The sequence below is a fragment of the Oryctolagus cuniculus genome, chromosome 6, assembly GCF_051225735.1.
Source record: "Oryctolagus cuniculus isolate XC-2025 breed Fujian yellow rabbit chromosome 6, ASM5122573v1, whole genome shotgun sequence".
Classification (NCBI taxonomy): domain Eukaryota; kingdom Metazoa; phylum Chordata; class Mammalia; order Lagomorpha; family Leporidae; genus Oryctolagus; species Oryctolagus cuniculus.
Window position 1 is genome coordinate 30969747 of NC_142872.1, and position 18325 is coordinate 30988071.

Consider the following 18325-nt stretch of genomic DNA (forward strand, 5'->3'; position numbering starts at 1 on the left):
TGAAATAAACATTCGAAAGGGAACTTGGTCCTTATGTAGGTCTTGTCAAAGTTCCTGAAGACAGGGCTGTGCTGTTGATGGCAGTCCTGTGGGGAAGTCTGTATCCAGTGCATAGGGAATTTCTGAATGTTGGGCCAGGAGTCCTTTAAGAACAGCGTGGTCCTCCTCTGTTTGGAGTGGTTTAAGGGTAGAGGAAGAGGTATGAATTAGCCGGCCTCTTAAGGACCCTAAGAGCTATAGAGGCTCGTGGCTAGAGTCTGTGACAGAGGGGACAGTAGGCTCAATAGATGTCATATCTGCTGTTCCCAGGCTGTGCTGCTGTCAGTGTGACCTCCAAGGAGCATTGTCCTAAATTGTCTGCAAGGGGGAAATAAGTATGTCTTTGTATCTCAATGTAAATCCAGTTGGGATGGCTTATTACCTTGTGTTTTGCCCAAAACTCCAAAATGAGAAAGACAAAATACACACACACGCACACACACACACACCCACACCCCGGTGCAGATAAGGAAGGAACTGTGTCTGGAAGGCATTCCCTGATGTTCCTTTAAGGGCCTGTGAGAGGGCACGGGAGGAGGCGCAGTCTGGTCTGGCAGGGGGCAGATCCCACCCTGGGGTCTTTGCCAGCGCGCCGATGCTTCAGGCCCACAGGGTAAGGCTGCCAGCCAGTGGCCAGGAACCCCCGACAAAGAGGAGGGGCTGAAAGTGAAGAATCAATTTGGGACTGCCCAAGGGTTTTTTAAGTTCTTCCTTTACTTGGGCCACTTTTCTTGATGTACACTTCCGTCTCGAAGGAGTGGCTGCATACCCCTTTTGGGAAGTTTTCTTTATGAAACAGAAAAGCCCTGAAATTCCGGAGACTTTGCCCATGCTGCAGCACCTCTGGGAGAGTATGACGAACCAAATCCATCTGACGATAGTTGTAAAAGCAAAACAGACTGGAGTGTTTTCTGGTGGCATTTTTATACATGTGACTCATTGCTGGAAGTATATTGACCATTTTAAAATGCAACCTGATCTTTCAGGGGGAGCCATTTAAATTCTCTGGGCACAGACACCGTGCTGAGGACAAATTATTATGTCTGTACCATGGGGTTGATCTCAGTCGTGTCCTTATTGGGTGCTTATGTTCAAATAATCCCTGACCTGTCCGAAAACTGTACACTGAAGCTTGTTGTTAAAATCCGTATCAAGTTTAACAGCCAGCCGTGGATACTTTTACTGCCTCCTATTTACTGCTGGGTGTATTTTATTAGAAGGAAAGGCAAATAGATATGTTTTGTGGAGAGTGTGTGGTGTAAGTAAGCACCAGTAGCAGGTAAGTTATTATTTTTTAACTGGCTGGTGGAGCATTTACACACCTAGTTTATGAGTGACCTTCCCATAAAGGTTTTGGGAATACAGGGCCAAAGAGAGGTCATAAGTTTATCCAAGCCAGCCCTTGCGGCGCTACTTTGAGCCTCAGACAGCTGAGAAGCCCAGAAACATTTCCGTACACTTCAGGTTCCAAGTGGCACTGACTGTGCCTCCCTCTGCGGTGCTTCAGTCCCCTCGGAAGTTTTGGATGGTCACCAGGGTAAGAAGTGATGCATTCGACTTGTGAGAAATAGCAGTGTCAGGGCTGTGTGGCCGGTAAGAGAGCACTTGCGATGTTTGCATTGCATTCAGAGTGCGTGGGTTTGAGTCCTGCCTCCAGTCCCAGTTCCAGTTTCCTGCTAATGCACACCTTGCGAACCAGCAGGCGACGGCTCAAATCCCGGAGTCTCTCTCTGCCTGCCCTGTGAAGGACCTGGACTGAGTGCCTGGCCCCTGGCTTCAGCCTCACCCACTCTTGGCCATTGTAGACATTTGGGGAGTGAACCAATGGATGGAAGATCTCTCTGCCTTTCAGATACATAGAAATAAACTAAAGAAGAAATACAGGTTCTACCTGTTGCAAACAGCTGCATTCTGGCTTCTTGAATGTGGTTGCTTTGAGCCTTCATTTGCTAAGGATGCATTTTGATTAGCCAGTTGTGAGGTCTGTGGCCTTATGCTGGATATAGTGTGAACACGAGTATCTATAAGACAGCCCCTGGCCGCAGGAAGCTCGGGTCTGGGAACAGGATTGGGCAGAACGTAAGTACTTTTCAGTCCAAGAAATCCTAAGGTGTCACAGTGTCTCTCTGCCTTATTTGTGTAATTGTACAAGGAGATTTTTATGCTGTTTGTGATTACCTGCTGCTGGTTCAGTTTTCACTACAAGGGCACTGAAAGTCTCTTCTTGAAAGAGGAGGGGACAGGGATGGCGCTGTGGCGTAGAGGGTAAGGCTGCCACCTGCAGTGCCAGCATCCCATATGGGCACCTGTTCAAGTTCAGGCTGCTCCACTTCCGATCCAGCTCTCTGCTATGGCCTGGGAAAGCAGTAGAAGATGGCCCAAGTCCTTGTGCCCCTGCACCCACGTGGGAGACGCAGAAGAAGCTCTTGGTTCCTGGCTTCGGATCAGCACAGCTCTGGCCATTGCAGCCAGCTGGGGAGTGAACCAGCAGATGGAAGATCTCTCTCTTCTCTGCCTCTGCTTCTCTCTCTCTGTAACTCTGACTTTAAAATAAATAAATCTTTAAAAAAAAAAAAAAAAAAGATGGGTGGGGGGACTGCCGCACCTGCACGGGCCACCAGGTGGATGGAAGGGAGCACCTTGGGGCTCTGAGACCTGGAAAACCAGCCACCGAGGAAGCTTCCAGAGTGAGGCTGCTGGCCAAGGGCTTGAGCCCTGCTGCCCGCAGCTAGCTGTGGAACTTGGGTCATTGGCTTTGCCCTGTCCAGGCTTTGGTTTTCTAATCTTTGTGCCAAAATACTTTCTGGCAGGGCCGTTGTTGAAGTAGGAGAATGTGGGTAGAGTACGTGGCCCGCAGAGGACAGCTCCTTGCACCACGGTGCAGTGCGAGGGCGGGACGCTCCAAGCCCAGACCTGTAATTCCAACCAAGGGCATTCATTTCCTACTCGAGCCCACGGAGACTTGCTCAACGCTGCCTCTCCTCACTCCTTCTTTCTAAAGGCTGTCATTAGTTCATCCCTGATAAACCAGACCTCTCTTTTCCTTCTGAATTCCTGCAGTCCAGACCAGAAAGACTTGGGTGTGCTTTTCTGGAATATGGTCACGTGTTCACGTAGGAACTTCCCTGCCTGTTCAGTGCCGTCAAAACCCTCTACACATCCAGTCAGCTCTTGTTCTCTTGGCATTGGCTGGTTTCAGCCTATAGGCTGGTCTCTGGCCTCCTTTTCTCCTGGCCTTGTGCTTTGCAGGGTTTGCTGTGTACTGCCTTTGTGCGGAGTTAGGTCATCAAAGCAGCCTTTGAACTGCCCATCCTGTGCTTGGCTCTTTGTGCACTTGCCTTAACTCCTCTGCTCTGCTCCCAGCTCGCCTGCCCTCACCACCTCCCTGACAGTGTGTCCAGCACTTCTGAGGTCACTGTTACTTCCCTTTGCTTTCTCTTGTCTTAAATTGCCACGCAGCGTGAGGGCCATCTTCTCTGTGGCCACTTTTCCCTTCTCGTGCCACATCTCTCCTGGGCCTTTTGAACCCTGGTTACTGTCTGTCCTCCTTCAGCCCCTTGCTCAGAGCATGCTTTGTTTCTTCCTGGAGTCCTCCAGGGGGCCTTTCCTGAATGCCCGGTCGATGGTCCCTGCTCTCCGCCCCTCCCTTGCAAAACCGGGCCTCCCCCAGTGCCCCCTGCCTGAGCTTTGCACAGATGTGGCTTTTGTCCCGGTGCTCATGGTCTCCCCTTCCTGCCTCTTCTGCATGCCCTGGGCTCCTTCCTGGCAGCCTGCGGGCCTCTATGGAGAAGCGCGCACTTTCCCAATCCCCTGATGTTCCACTCTGTCCTCCCCAACGTACCAGGGTTCCGGAAGCCGTAAACTTCAAACTTCTCCACCCACCCAACAATGCCTGTAGTGAAGTGTGCATCCAGCCTGCAGTTGTTAGCATTCTCCGTTACAGATTTAAGTGGAGCAGGTGTTATCAGTGAACACAGAAATGAGCTCAGCCCAAAGTAGTATTTCTGCCTTATAAGATGTTGTTTAGAGACAGGGCCCTGCAGCCCAGATGCTGGTTGGTAAACCACTGCCCCACACAGCCTCACTGTGCTGGCAGCTGCTGGGGCACTGTATGTTTTCTTTTTTCTTTTTTTAATTTATTTAACAGGTAGAGTTACAGACAGAGACAGACAGAGAGAAAGGTCTTCCTTTGCCGTTGGTTCACCCTCCAATGGCCGCCACGGCTGGTGCGCTGCGGCCGGCGCACCGCGCTGATCCGAAGGCAGGAGCCAGGTGCTTCTGGTCTCCCATGGGGTGCAGGGCCCAAGCACTTGGGTATCCTCCAGTGCCTTCCCGGGCCACAGCAGAGAGCTGGCCTGGAAGAGGGACAACCGGGACAGAATCCGGCGCCCCGACCGGGACTAGAACCCGGTGTGCCGGCGCTGCTAGGTGGAGGATTAGCCTAGTGAGCCACGGCGCCGGCCGAAAATGAATCTTAATGGAGAATGGGACTGGGAACAGGAGAGGGAGAAGGAGGGGTGTGGGAGTGGGGGTGATAGGGCGGGTATGGTGGGAAGAATCACTATATTCCTAAAGTTGTATTTACGAAATTTGTATTTCTTAAATAAAAGGTTCCTTTGAAAGAAAAAAAAAAACAGAAGTTAAAAGAGTTTAACAGGCTTCCCTTTTATCACTCTTAAGAGGGGAGACTGGGACTGGTTGGGTGTGTGTTGTCAGAGCATGAGCATGGGCGCAACATGTCTCTGTGCGGCACATTGCCCTTGCCTGTGCCTGTGCTCCGTGCAGGGGGCTCACAACCCTGCTCACCAGTGGGGCTCCCTATGGCTCGCGCCTCCCTGGCTTATATACAGCGTTCTCTTGTCCTCTCTCTAAGCCATCCAGGCAGACAGAATAATCTGGGTTTTCTGTGTAGCTCTACTCATTAAATGAAGTGATCTCTCCTGGCTCTCGGAGCTAGCCCTAGACAGAGAAGAGGGGAGGTCCCTTGCTTTTCTCAAGCAAGAGGACGTCTATATACATGGTTTCAATACTGATCTCATTTACTCAGCCTAAAAGCCAGGTAGTTTTTTTTTTTTTTTAAAGACCCATTAATTTATTTGAAAGTTGGAGTTACACACAGAGAGAAGGAGAGGCAGAGAGAGAAGTCTTCCATCCACTGGTTCACTCCCCAGTGAGCCACCCCAGCCAGAGCTGCTGGAAATGGAGCAGCCAGGACTCGAACCGGCGCCCACAAGGGATGCCGGCACTGCAAGCAGTGGCTTTACCTGCAACGCCACAGTGCCGACCCCGCCAGGTAGTGTTTTCCAGACTCCCCTAACCCTCCCCACTTCAGCAGCAGCGATGCCCTTAACCTCATGCACACAGTGGGAGCTGCCTGGAAGATAAACAGTGGAGGGCACTCGGGGAACACAGCGAGAACCCAGCCCCTTGACCACTAATGGGCACCACCCCCCTGTTGGCAAAGGTCATCCCATAGTCATTATGGAAACACTGTAACTGGTTTTTTCAAAATTTCTGTCTTAAATTTATAATACCTTTATAACCTCTTAAAATGCCACCAGTTCTCATATATTCTTCATGGGAAGAGTATGCAGTCTTTGAGCTGTTAAGAACACACCTGCAACAACAAAACAAACAACCCAGTTAAGAAATGGACAAAAAACTTAAACAGACATTTTTCAAAAGAGGAAATCCAAACAGACACATGAAAAAATGCTCTGGATCACTAGCCATCAGGGAGACGCAAATCGAAACCATAATGAGGTTTCCCTTCACCCCCTTAGAATGGCTTTCATATAGAAATCAACAAACAACAGATGCTGGCGAGGATGTAGGGGAAAACGTACCCTAATCCATCCACTGTTGGTAAAGCTACTGCGGAAGACAGGATGGAGATAGCTCAGAAATCTGAATACAGACCTGCGTTAGGACCCGGCCACCCCACTCCTGGGAATTTACCCAAGGGAAGTGAAATCAGCATCTGAAAGAGTGATCTGTACCCCCATGTTTATTGCAGCTCAGTTCACAGTAGCTAAGACATGGAATCGACCCAAATGCCCATCAATTGAAGACTGGATATAGAAATTATGGGATCTGTACACCATGGAATACTACACAGCAGTAAAAAAAAAAAGTGAAATCCATTTTTTATAACAAAGTGGATGACACTGGAAAACATCATGCTATTGAAATAATCCAGTCCTGCGGGACAAATACCATATGTTTTCCCTCATCTGTAGTAACTAATAAAGCATCTAAAAAGTCATCTATAGAGCTGAAAGTAACACTTGGAGATGCGATGACTTTGAACAGCCTTGTCCTGACTGTTGAGGAGCAGGTTTGTTTTTTTTAATACTACTTGTTGAATTCTTTACTTAGTATGCAGTTAATCATATGTGTATGAAGTTAATTGAAAATTGATCTTATTGAAAAGTAAAAATGGGAATAGGAGAGGGAGGGGGAAGAGGGGTGGGAGTGTGGGTGGGGGAGGGTGGGTACAATGGGAAGAATCACTATGTTCCTAAAGTTATACTATGAAATGCATGAAGTTTATATTCCTCAAAAGGTTTCTGGGGAAAAATAAAAGAAGACACCCATCTTCATGTTGACATGTATGAAGCGGCCTAGTTGATGTCATACATTCACTGATTGAGTTATTTGTAGAAAATATTCATTTAGCTTTTTTTTTTTTTTTTAAGATTTATCTGTTTATTTGAAAGTCACAGTTACACAGAGAGAGGAGAGGCAAAGAGAAGTCTTCCATCTGCTGGTTCACTCCCTAATTGGTCCCAACGGCCAGAGCTGAGCCGATCCAAAGCCAGGAGCTTCTTCTGGGTCTCCCATGCAGGTGCAGGGGCCCAAGGACTTGAGCCATCTTCTACTGCTTTCTCAGGCCATAGCGGAGAGCTAGATCGGAAGTGGAGCAGCTGGGACTCAAACTGGTACCCATATGGGATGCTGGCACTGCAGGCAGTGGCCTTATCGGCTACGCCACAGCACTGGTTCTCATTTAGCTTTTTTTTTTTTTTTTTTAATTTATTTTATTTATTTGAAAGAGTGACAGGGAGGGGCACACAGAGAGATCTTCCATCTGCTGGTTTACTCCCCATATGGCTGCAATGGCTGGGGATGCACCAGGCCAAAGCCAGGAGCTTGCAACTCCATCTGGATCTCCCACGTGGGTGCAGGGGCCCAAGCACTTGGGCCATCTTCTGCTTTCCCAGACACATTAGCAGGGAGCTGGATCAGAAGTGGAGCAGCTGGGATCAAACTGGTGCCAAAATGGGGATCTGGCGCTACAGGCGGCTGCTTTACCTGCTCTGCCTCAACGTCAGCTCCCCTTCATTTAGATTTGAGGCCTCAAGATTATTGTGATTAGTCTCACAGTAAAAATTTTCAATATTGGGGCCAGCATTGTAGCACAGTGGAGTAAGCCACCACCAGTGATTCTGGTGTCCCATATCAGAGCACCAGTTCTAATCCTGGCTGCTCCACTTCCAATCCAACTTGCTGCTAATACACCTGGGAAGACAGCAGGGGGTGGTCCAATTACTTGGGTGCCTACCACCCTTGTGGGAGATCAGGATGGGGGTCCTGGCTCCTGGCTTCAGTCTGGTCCAGGGCTGACTGTTGTGGCCATTTGGGAAGTGAAGTAGCAGATGGAAGCTTGCTCTCTTTATCTCTCTGTCACTGCCTTTCAAATAAACAAGTCCTTTTTTAAAAAATCAATATTTAGGCCACAATCTGTTGCAAACATGAACCAATTCCTAAGCTTTAATGCTCTTTTCCAGTGCTTTACAAATGCTCTCATCCACTGCTTCTCAAAGCTGCCTGTGAGCATTGCCTGGGGTTCTTGTTGAAATGCAGATTCGGGAGCCTCAACTGGGGCCCGAGGGTTTGCCTTTGTAAGGAGCTCCCAAGTGACCTCCAAACTGCCTGGCCAGGAAAACCAAGTTCTGGAAGAGCAAAGCTTCTGGTGGCGAAAAAACAACCCCGGCCGCAGGCTCCCGCGCAGCCTGATCCTCCCGGAGTTGTTCTGGGTTGGATCTTTTATTTTTTTTTATTTATTTATTTTTGACAGGCAGAGTGGATAGTGAGAGAGAGAGACAGAGAGAAAGGTCTTCCTTTTGCCATTGGTTCACCCTCCAATGGCTGTCATGGCTGGCGCGCTGTGGCTGGCACACTGGGTTGGATCTTGACACTGGTGCGTGCAGCGGGACTCATCCGCTCCCTGTGAGGTGACATTCTCCTCTCCCTCTTCGAGGTTGGCGGGGCAGGATCTGAGCTGGCCTCCAGGGCTTGTTTGAATGACCCGCAGGGAATTTTCTAGAGAACTTTCCTAGAGCTTGATCTTGTTAAGAGATAGCTGTGCGGTGGGATGGGGTGAGGAGCTAGATTCAGAGCCCCAGGATTGAAGAGCGGCTTGGTTCTGCTGGTGTGCATTTATCTGATAAAGAGCAGGAAAAGCCTCCCCCACCCCACCCCCCAACTGTGAGCCTTCCTGGTGTCCAGATTGGCCTCCGGATGGCAGTTGTGGATGCACAGAGCACAAAAGGTTTCTTGTTTGCCCTGGGGTCTATCGGTGTTTAAATAGAACTGGCGGAAGCACAGGCCGGGCCTATCAGAGCTTATCGTGGCCATGGTTTTCCATGCACGTTTGCCAGCCGCTTGAGTTTACCCAGCTCCATCAGCACCGAGTTAAAGATTGCAAGGCCAGCGCTGCCCTGCGCCGAGTGGGAGGCAGGGAGAACAAGCCGGGGAATCCTCTTTCTGCATTGTGCTCATGCAGAGCATAGAGCCGGGATGGCCTTGTGTGTTTTAAGAGGCACCCAGAGAGAACTGGGGTCTGGTTCTGGAACATCACCAGAGGGCGAGATGCTTCCAGACCTCCCGGGGCAGAAGAAGGTGGAGAGGCCTCTCCTTACCCTGGCTCTCCTTAGTTTACCAGATCTGCAGGCTGTGCTTTAAATGAGCTGTCAACTGGGACAGCTTAAACGTACATGCAGTTTTTTTGCTTGCAAATGTGTCTGCATACATATTTCTCTGGGTACAGATCTGTGTCCCAAAGGACTAAATGTGCCTGTTCTGTTGAGGCTGTGTGTTCTTGGATGCTCACCCTCAGGGCAGGTGCCCAGGGAGCCTATGTCTGAATGAATCCTTTGCCTTTATAGTCACTCCCACTTCTGAAGCCCTTGTTGTATGCTGTACTGCACACTCCACAAGTATGATTAATTTTCAGAACAATCTGACGAGATAGGAATTTGCTTTTCTATTTCACAGATGAAGAAAGGCTTGAAGGGCTGCGATTTGCCCAAAGTCACAGAGCTAAGAAGATGATAAAATGAGGAGTTGAGCCTGGGCTTTCTGATTCCATAGCTCTTACACCGTGCCAGGCTGGTGCCCCTCAACTTACAATGGGCTTACATCCAGTAAACCCACAGCGAAGCAAAAATGCTCCAAGTTGAAGACGCATTTAGTGCACGTAGTACACTCGGTGTCCTAACCACAGATTTCAGTGGATTCCCCCACAGTGGATCAGGGGACTGCCTGGGAGCTGTGCCCCCACCCACCCAGCACCACACTGCACCCCACTGGCCTGGGGAAATCTGCACGCAGAGTGCGCAGTCTGGAGTCTGCTGAATGCATGTCAGTCTTGCACCATTGTAAACTGAACATTTTCAAGTTGAACCATTGTAAGTGAAAGACTACCTTACTTGTATGAGCTTTTCATGTGTGGTGGTCATTTGCCTGGCTGGTAAGGAAATAGGACAGGTAGCTCTTTTTTCCTGAATGCTGCACATTGGAAAAACCAGCTTCAGGGGCCTGGCGCTGTGGCATAGCAAGTAAAGCTGCCACCTGTGACGCTGACATCCCTTATGGGCACTGGTTCCAGTCCTGGCTGCTCTACTTCCAATCCAGCTCCCTATTAATGGCCTAGGAAAAGCAGCAGAAGGTGGCTCAAGTGCTGGGGCCCTTGCTACCCATGTGAGAGACTCAGGAGAAGCTCTTGGCTCTTGGCTTCAGCCTGGCCCAGCTCCAGCCGTTGAGACCATCTGGGAAGAGAACCAGCGGATGGAAGATCACTCTCTCTCCCTCTCTCTTTTTATAACTCTGCCTTTCAAGTAAAAAATAAATCTTTAAAAGAACAAAACAAAAACTAGCCTTGTCAATTTTGCCCCATTTATTTTTTATGTTTTCCTTTCTTTCTGCCCTGTTTGTATGTCACCTATACCATTATAAATTTTCAATTGAAATTGTTATGACTCAGCCTCATCCTAAACAATACCCGAGACCTACTCATTGATGTGCCCACTTGATTTTCTCAAATGCACAGGAAAATGAACACATAAGCATGAAAATGAGCAATGGCAGGAACCACCCAGCATCACTGAACCTGCCATCCGTGTAATGAGGACTCGCTTTACAAAACCCCACGTCGGAATGAGCAGAACCACAGGTGAATTACGTGGCCCCCATACTGCCCAGCACCAGGCAGCCCTCGTGGTCGGGCACCGGAGCAGGCGTGGGGTCACGGGGCAGGCGCTGGGTCACAGAGGGGACGGAGCTGAGCCCAGCGAAGGTGCTATTCCGCTGGACACCAGGCCCCACGTCTCTGGGCAGCCGTCATTGTGTCACGGAGAGAGAGAATGTTGAGGGGCTGAAAGATGCCAGGGCATAAGGCAAGAATTTGTGCTCTATAGTGGTTTGCTCTTGTGAATGCCTCTGTGGGGGTGACAGAACAAACAGCCTGGCCGGGGACCGAACTGGGACATGGAGGGGTCCCTGGCTGAGACAAAAGAAGCCTCCAACTAAAGGGCAGCGTCTGTTCCCCTTTCCATTCTAAACAGATGTTCCTCCCTACATCCGGTCCCCTCCAGGGCATACATTAAACAGAAATGTGAAGTCCATTGTCTGACGTGGTGTGTGCTTTTGACCTGCTGAGTAGAGAGGAATCCCTAAGCGTCTGACTTCCCTGTAGTTCCAAAAGGTGCCGAGACGAGCAGGAGGCGGGGAACTGATTTCCCTGCACGCAACCCCAACAGAAGTGCATTTCATCTGTTCAGCTTTCTAGTCTTGGAGCTGAAGCGGCTTTACCCCTTGGCAAGTCCTGTAAGCAGCAAGTTAGATAAAGGACAGCGACAAGGCAGGGCTCCAGGGCAGGGATCCCTGGAGTCGGCCTCCTTCCCTTCCACCTGCGGGAGAAATGCGAGCATGGGAAAGGTGGTCCCACCTGCAGCCTGCTCCACAGCTGAGCCGGTGTCCCGAGTGCTCACCTGCCCTGGTGATGGGGCTGTTGCACTGCGCTACTAGGGGATGAAAAACCAATCGGCAGAAGGCAAGGAAGAAGGCAGGAGCCAGCTGTGGGGCAGTGTTGGGCGCGTAGCTTGTGGATCTGCAGTACCTTCCCCTCCCACCCACGATGCTTTTCTGGGGCCTGCAGAGGGGGTGCTAGGTCCAGAGATGGCCCCCAGCTCCTACTACCCCCCCTCCCCCATGTTCACTCCGAGAGGGCCTGATCGGGCCAAGCAGGACTGCGGGAGGCAGACTCCCAGGTGAGGCGCCTTGAAGAATGTCTCTCACCGGCTTTAGGTTTCGGATCCGCCTTGCACCTCCGCCCCTCCCCCAGCCGGGAGCTCGTGGCTGTGTTTACAGGAACCTCAGGCACAGAGGGACGGCTGCCAGTCCCAGCAGATCCCAGGGGAGATAAAAAGCCCATCCTTGACCACTTCTTTACCAAACAGACCCAAGATGTGTAATTAAAGGCCGGGGGAGGAGGAGGGGACTCTGCGGGGGAAATAGGTTTAAACTTGAGGTAATCCCTCCTGGCACTTCCTCTTCCTAATAACCATCAACAAAAATCAGACAAATCCACCTGGCTCCAGTCAGCGAGTCTGTTACCAGCAGAGGTCACGGGAGGAGCGATAAGAGAAGAAAGCGGCCACAAACCGCGTTACTGGAAACACATGTTGGGACGTGTTGGCGAGCGGCTCCCAGCGGGATAGCCCCGGCCCTGGGCTGGGCCCGCTCTGCTGTCCAGACGCCGGCAGCTGCCCCAGAATAGGGGTGCCAGGCAGCCCGATGGCGTGTGGCCACACTCTCAGGCGTGACCCGAGCCACGCGGACCCTACAGGTGAGACAGTTCCCATTCTTGTAGAAGTCACTTTTTCCTGGGTCCCAAAGGGGCGCGTGGCTCTTACAGAAAATGCTCATAAGCCAAACGAGGACTAAAGGAACTGCCCCTAATTCCACCGTGCAGTGAGTACCGCCCCCCCAAACCCTGTGCCGTGTCTACTGCCCAGCTTCTACTCCTAGACATAGAAGACTTAAACCTCTGTGCGTGGGAAAGTTGTTTTTAAACTTGCAAGTGCATTACTCTGTTTTATTAGGCAACTCGTGCTGCCATAAAAGATCCCGAAGAGCGGTGCCTTGAACGGCAGAAAGTGGTTTTCTCACCGTCCTGGAGCGGGGGGGTGGGGTGCTCTGCTTCCTGCGCTCTGTTCCCAGTGAGGGCTCTTCCTGGCGCGCAGACATTGGCCTTCTCACTGGCTCTTCCCGTGGCAGGGAAGGGCTCTGGCATCTCTTCCTGTTCATACAAGGAGGGCGCCAGCTCTGTGGTGTTGGGATCCCACCCTTAAGACCTCGTTGAACCTGTGCCACCCTCTTCCCCGCAAGCCCTGTCTCCAGCTGCAGTCACGCTGAGGGTTAGAGCTTCTACTTCGAATGCTGGGGGAACACAGCTCGGTCCACAGCAGGTGTGCACCTGTTTTCAGCCTGCTGTGTGCGAGTCTCGCTCAGTCTAACTTGAACTTCTTTTTTTCATAGTCAGTGTCACATCGCCTGAAGGGGCTGAGGGGTATTCCAGCACCTGCCCGGGCCATGCTGTACTTTAATGATCCCCTCTTATGAACATTGAGGTCGTGTCCCAAGTCCTCGTCTCCCCCCAGTGAAGCTCTGTTGTGGGATCATCTGATGGTGGGGTTTGGGGCGGCAGGGGCAGGTGTAGGCTGGTTTGAGCTTCTTGGGTGAGCTCTGCAGCACCCATGAGTGTTTTCCATGGGGAGAAGACCATTGAGTCCTCACCATGTAGCCTACGCCAGGGGCACCCTAAGACAACATGGCGATCAGCCGGAAGTAGAGGCAAGTGAGGCTCCTTCCTGGTGCCACGGAGGTTAGTCTAGGATGATGGGGCTGTGGCACATTAAAGAATGAGAAATCCTTCCTCCCTTCGTGGTGTCTGGGGTCCTCTGGGCTGGATATTGAAATCTATTTGGGACACCAATGAACTTGACCCTCGATGTTCAGTGAGCCACCTACCTATTTGCTCTCTGTGACATTGGGAGCTGGAGTTAACAAATTAGAGAAAGTTCCCAAGTCTGCACAAGCTGGACAAACCCAGCCACGAATGTGTAGTGAGCACCTCCTGTATGTCAGGCTGGTGCCCGTCACCGTCTTCATTTCTCAGGGGAGGAGCTGTAACATGTAGGAATGTTGACTCACTTGGCCAAGGCCGTACAGCTGAGAAGGCAGAGCTGGGGTCTACCCCGGGTTGGACTTCAGTACTTGTCCCAAACCACTGTGACTCCCTGCCTCATTATGATGTCTTTATCAAAGCTTGTGTAGGCAAGAGTTAATTACAAGAGTCGACATTGTGGTATAGCACATTAAGTCACCACTAGGGGCACCCACATTCCATGTTGCAGTGCCAGTTCCCATCTCAACTACGCTGCTTCTGATCCAGCTTCTTGCTCCTGTGTACCCTGGGAGGCAACAGGTGATGGCTTAAGCACTTGGGTCTCTGCCACTCACATGGGAGACCTGGATAGAGTTTCGGGTGCCTGGCTTTGGCCTGGCTAAGCCCTGGCTGTTTTAGGCATTTGGGAGCATGAACCAGAGGATGGAAGATATTTTCGTTCTCTCTCCTCTCTCTCCTCTCTCTGCCTGTCAAGTAAAAGAACATAACTACTTATCAAAAGGTAGTTACAGGGGCCAGGGCTGTGGCACCAGCATCATCCCATATGGGCGCAGGTTCAAGTCCCAGCTGCTCCACTTCCATCCAGCTCCCAGGTAATGGCCAGGAAAAGCAACAGAGGATGGCCCAAGCACTTGGACCCGTGAAGCCACATGGGATACCCAGAAGAAGCTCCTGGCTCCTGGTTTTGGATCAGCCTAATTCCGGCAGTTGAGTCCATTTGAGAAGTGAACCAGCAGATGGAAAATCTTTCCCTGTCTCTCCCTCTATCTATAACTCTGGCTCCCAAATAAGATAAAAATCTTTTTTTTAAAAGTAGTTACAATTAACAGGACAAAATAAGCCAATTGTTATAACACACACAGCCCACCCTCCCACCCGCCATGGCAAAGTAATATTTAGACACTAACCCTGCAAGAAACTGAAGCTGGGGGTGCAGGCAGATCCCTGAAATGTGTTCTCAGAATCCTGTATGAATTTGTCAGAACAGGAAGTAGGACTAATGAGATGCATTGAGTGTTAGTGTCTTGGAGTAAGGCACAGTTCAGATGTTTTACATGTTTTTTAAATATTTATCTGAAAGGGTGACAGAGACAGAGAGAGATCTTCCAACCTCTGGGTCACTCTCCAAATGGCTACAACGGCCAGGGCTGGACTAGGCCAACACCTGGAGCCAGGAGCTGCTTCCAGATCTCCCATGTGGGTGGCAGAGCCCAAGCACTTAGGTCACCTCCGTTGCTTTCCCAGGCACATTGGCAGGGAGCTGGTTTGGAAGCAGAACAGTTGGGACTCAAGCTGGTGCCCTGTTATGAAATGGCAGCAGGCAGCTTTGCTCGCTCTGCCACAACACTGGTCCCCAGATGTTTCTCACTGTGAATATTACAGTGGAAATGCAAATCTTGTCCTCACTTATTTGAAGGCTTTTGGCTGGCACCCCCACAACAAAAGGCAGATTAGCAAGAGGAAAGCATGACACATCTGTGTAACCCGGGTTCTGTGTGACACAAGAGCCCTCAGGGAGGAAGAGCCAAATGTCCAGTGAGCCAGGTTTTATTATGTTGATGGAAAGTCACGTAGAGCTATGGTGGGAGGGCCAAGAGGTGTAACGTGATGGCTGTGAACTGTGGGGCTCTTAGCAAGGCCTGTTTGTTCAGTCTTCCAGGCTTCCCTGTGTAGTGTTTCTTCCCTCCAAATACAGGGCATGAGCCTGGCACACGGGGTCTGCAGGAGGGAGGTTTGGGAGAGGCTCTTTCTGCTTCCAGAGTTTTCTGTTTCCTTTAGCTTAAAGCATCCAGTCCACCAAGGTGCCGTACTTTAGGGTAGCCTTGCCTTCATCCCATCAATGTAAATTTGTAACCTCAGAATTCTTCAACCTAAAACCCAACTATGCATTCCCCAAAGTTGAAATGTAGCCTTACAACTCACCAAACAATCAGCAAATAGGATAGAATTCAAGTACCGAGCTGTTCAAAAATTCTCAGCTTCCAGTGTCCAGGTGCCCTGGGGCCGGTGCTGCAGCATCCCATATGCACACTGGTTCGAGCCCTGGCAGCTCCACTTCCGATCCTGCTCCCTGCTAATGGGCCTTGGAAAGCAGTGGAAGATGTCCGAAGTGCTTGGGCTCCTGCACCCACATAGGGGACTCGGATGAAGCTCCTGGCTTTGTCCTGGCCCAGCCCCAGCCACTGCAGTTATTTTGGAAGTTAACCAGCAGATGGAAGATTCATATTCTCTCTCTTTCTCCTCCCCCCCACTCCCCCCCACTCTGTAACTCCAATTTTTGAAAAAATAAATCATTAAAAAAAAAAAAAAAAGAGTTCAAGTGTCCCTCGGCCTGTGATATTAATGTCTATGACCTGACTGGCCAAAATGAAGATACTGGAAGGCAAGAGTGTTTTTGCGAGAGGTGCATGTCCTAGAACCCCAGAACTGTGTCAATCAGGAGTGTGAAGTGGAAAAACAAGCAAATGTGGAAGCGTCCCACCCACATGGGAGCCTGGAAGCCTCTTCCTCATCGTCCCCAGGATGCAGGGAGGAAACCACGGCCGAGCAGCCCCCAGTGAAATGGCGCCCACAGCGCACTGTTGGTGGCAGAGGGGCCGTGCCTCAGAGCAGGTGCTCTCACCCAGGGAATCCCGTATCCATGGAGCCTGTGTGCTGAGAAACTGGCCAGGTGTGTGTCCCGCCAGAGCCTGGAGGACTCGCTGAGGGAGCAGGCCGGGCCTTGGAAGTAGTCCCACACTGTGCACACACACAGGCTGTAGCCCGAAGTCGGGGCTCGGGGCTGGGGCAGGGGCAGTGGATCCCACCTGTCTGGCAACTCAGCCTCACCCATGGAAAAAAGAGCTCCCTTGTCTCTTGGGGACAAGAGGTGCCGGCCTGGGCAAGGTCCCTGCCTGCGGACAAAGTAGCCGGACAGTGCGTGGGCCCAGGAGGTGGCCTGTGGCTGGATGAAATACGCCCAAGGCACTCAGCGTCTGAGAGGCAACAGCTGGGGAGCCAGTCAAGGCAACCAGGGCCACCTGGAAGGACCTGGAATGACTGGGCAGAAGGGGCGGTCCTCGAGGCGCGGAGCATTGTGGTTGGTTCCCAGGCCCGCGGGCGCGCAAGGTAAGCTGGGGTCTCAGCTAGTGCTTCCCGGCCGGCGTTCAGCGTCTGTCCCCGGCCTCCCCGTGCGCGCGCACTGTAGGTGCTGGGTGAACAAAGACCAGGCAGGACCCCGAGTCGTCCACCGGCACTGGTGTTGGCTCCGCCGCCCACACGGAGCCGCAGGCCGTGGTGAGCGCGCAGCCGCAGGAGGAAGCGCAAGGCCAGGCGAGCGTGGCCTGAGTGTGGTCGGCGCACAGCAGTTGTAGGAGCAGGTGCCTGGAGGCCAACGACCAGGGTTCACCTCTGACTGCAGCACGAGCCCCACCTAGTTCAGTGTCTACGGTGAGTGGCCACTCAGCCTCGAGCCCTGAGGCCGGGCTGAGGGACTGAGGAGTTCCGGGTTGAATGCCCCAGAGGTGGAAAAGCTTGGAGGACTGGCTGTGGCAGGCGCTGCCCTCGGGCGGCCTGTTGGCAACCTGCACGTCAGCTGAGCTCTGGGCAATTCTATACCCTCTCCGAGGCCGGGCGGCCGGCTGTGAGAGTGAACGCCTGACCTCACAGCGTGGGAGAGGCCTAGCTGCTCAGGAGCCAGGTGGACTGTGTCCATGCGGCCCTGCGGTTCTAGAACGCACCTTCCCCACTGTGCCCAGAGCCAGGCACTGTGGGGCTGGGAAAACGGCTTCTTCCCTGAAGTTTACTTTCAAGAAAATGGAGAATTTTTAAAATCCGTTTTTGTCTCCCATTGGCTTTTTAAAGACTTTGGTATGACTTGGAATAGAAAAAAGGCCAGGTGACCACGTGTGACCAAAAAAGTTTTAGGCTTTCAAGAAATAAGAGAGGCCGGCGCTGTGGCATGGTGGGTGAAGCCACCGCCTGCAGTGCCAGCAGCCCATGTGGACGCCGGTTGTAGTCTCTGCTGCTCCACTTTCGGTCCAGCCCTCTGCCGTGGCCTGGGAAAGCAGTGGAAGATGGCCCAAGTCCTTGGGCTTCTGCGCCCACATGGGAGGCCTGGAGGAGGTTCCTGGCTCCTGACTTCGAATTGGCGCAGCTCCAGCTGTTGCAGCCATTTGGGGAGTGAACCAGCTGATGGAAGACCTCTCTCTGCCTCTGCCTCTCCGTAACTCTGCCTTTCAAATAGATAAATAAGTCTAAAAAAAAAAGATGCTGGTTAAGACAGCCATGTCCCATGTTGGAGTGATGAGAACTTTGAAACAGAAGTAGAAACAATAGTGTTAGTATAATAAGCCCCCACTGCATATGTTTTTTTTATTATGGTAAAGTTTTATAAGCTTAAATTTTATTAAAGATTTTATTTATTTGAGAGGCAGCGTTACAGACAGAGAGAAAGAACTTCCATCCGCTGGTTCATTCTCGAAATGGCTGCAATGACTGGAGCTGGGCCAATCAGGAGCCAGGAGCTTCCAGGTCTCCCATGTGGGTGCAGGGGCCCAAGGACTTGGGCCATTTTCCACTGCTTTCCCAGGCCGTATGCAGGGGCAGCTGGGACGTGAACCGGCGCCCTTGGAGGCGGAGGCTTAGCCTACTATATGCCACAGCGCTGACCCCAAACTTCAGTTTTTGAATTTATTTATTTGAAAGAGTTAGAGACAGTGAGAGACAGAAAAGGATTTTCCATCTAATGGTTCACTCCTCAGGTGGGTGCAACAACCAGTGCCAAAGCCAGAAGCCAGAAGCCAGGAGCTCCCTCTGGGTCTCCCACATGGGTGC

General features: G+C 51.5%; 1 long non-coding RNA gene across 23 annotated transcripts in view; it reads left to right on the forward strand.

The window, feature by feature from the left end:
* The first annotated feature begins 16485 nt into the window (after positions 1-16485).
* Positions 16486-18325, forward strand: part of LOC138850170 (uncharacterized) — a 73067-nt gene continuing 71227 nt past the window's right edge. For 4 of the 23 annotated variants that reach the window (XR_016236242.1, XR_016236244.1, XR_016236246.1 and 1 more), the window contains exon 1: positions 16553-16939. This is a non-coding gene — a long non-coding RNA (uncharacterized LOC138850170). Of the gene's footprint in view, positions 16940-18325 lie in introns of all 23 variants that reach the window. The other 19 variants (XR_016236229.1, XR_016236240.1, XR_016236225.1 and 16 more) reach the window with 17 other exon arrangements.